This window comes from Trachymyrmex cornetzi, unplaced genomic scaffold, assembly GCF_001594075.2.
Source record: "Trachymyrmex cornetzi isolate Tcor2-1 unplaced genomic scaffold, Tcor1.1 scaffold380, whole genome shotgun sequence".
NCBI lineage: Eukaryota > Metazoa > Arthropoda > Insecta > Hymenoptera > Formicidae > Trachymyrmex > Trachymyrmex cornetzi.
In genome coordinates this window covers 699,026-700,178 of record NW_017298535.1, presented here as the reverse complement: position 1 = coordinate 700,178, position 1,153 = coordinate 699,026, and positions in this window count along the sequence as shown.

The following is a 1,153-nucleotide window of genomic DNA, read 5'->3' as shown; positions in this document are numbered from 1 at the left end:
CCGGCCGTTGAATTATCAACGCGTTGCTGTTTTTGGTCGACGGTCAGCAAACGCAGCACCCATCGTGCCGGTAGCTTTTTCATCTCCAAAAATCGTGCAAAATGTATCCCGCCCGTTCTTTTGAGATGCCCACGGCCTCAGCTAACTAGCGCAACTTCACTTTACGATCACTCAAAACGATTCGATGCACTTGCTTTACGATTTCCGCATTCGTTTGGCGTTCCTCAGTCTCTTTTGGCCTTCCAGAGCGAGGTGCGTCTTCGGTGCTTGTACGACCCATTTTAAATTCACTAAACCACCGATAAACAACGATTAGCATTTGCTAATCAACATTTAAATAAGCCTCAGGAAGAGTGGGACAAGTGGATCTGGTCGGATGAAAAAGTAAGTTTTTCTTATGGCTCCGGCACACCAGCGCGATGTTCGTCGCGCGCGACACGCGATATCCAATGAGAGTATACCTTTAGAATGAGAACATCGGTAAAGCTGTACACTCATTGGATATCGCGTGTCGCGCGCGACGAACATCGCGCTGGTGTGCCGGAGGCATTAGTCAAGATTTTATCATATGTTTATGTATCATTTAATACATTGAAGAGTAAAGTCACTGTAAAAATATTAAATACATAAAATGTTTACATTTTTGTTCCGATCACCTAACTATCTCAATGCTTTTTTTTTAATTATAGGTCTTTTCTTCTGCCGAGGACGGCAGACTACACGTATGGAGACCTAAAGGCGCCAAACTTCAGCCACAATATGTAGTGCAAGAACATCACAGTGGTAGAATCTCGTGCAGCTTTTGGGGAAGCATGAGTGCTGCAGGTGTAATAGAACTTCACCAGACCACGGCACACATGACAGCAGTAGAATATGTTGACATTTTGGAAATAGTGCGCGAACGAGATTTCCAGCAGACCAACATCCGACCATTACGTTCGTACAGGACAACAGTGCTGTTCACAATGCTCATGTGACACTGGTTTAATGATCATCCCGAGGTGGAAAAAATAGATTAGCCTTGCAAGTCTCCTGACTTAAGGGGATGCTGGACTGAAAATTGCCGGTAATTTTGCAGTTTGATTTGAATCTCCGAATTTACTTAACGGAATCAAAAATCCTTTTACAGGATTAAAATAGATGCAAAATTCTA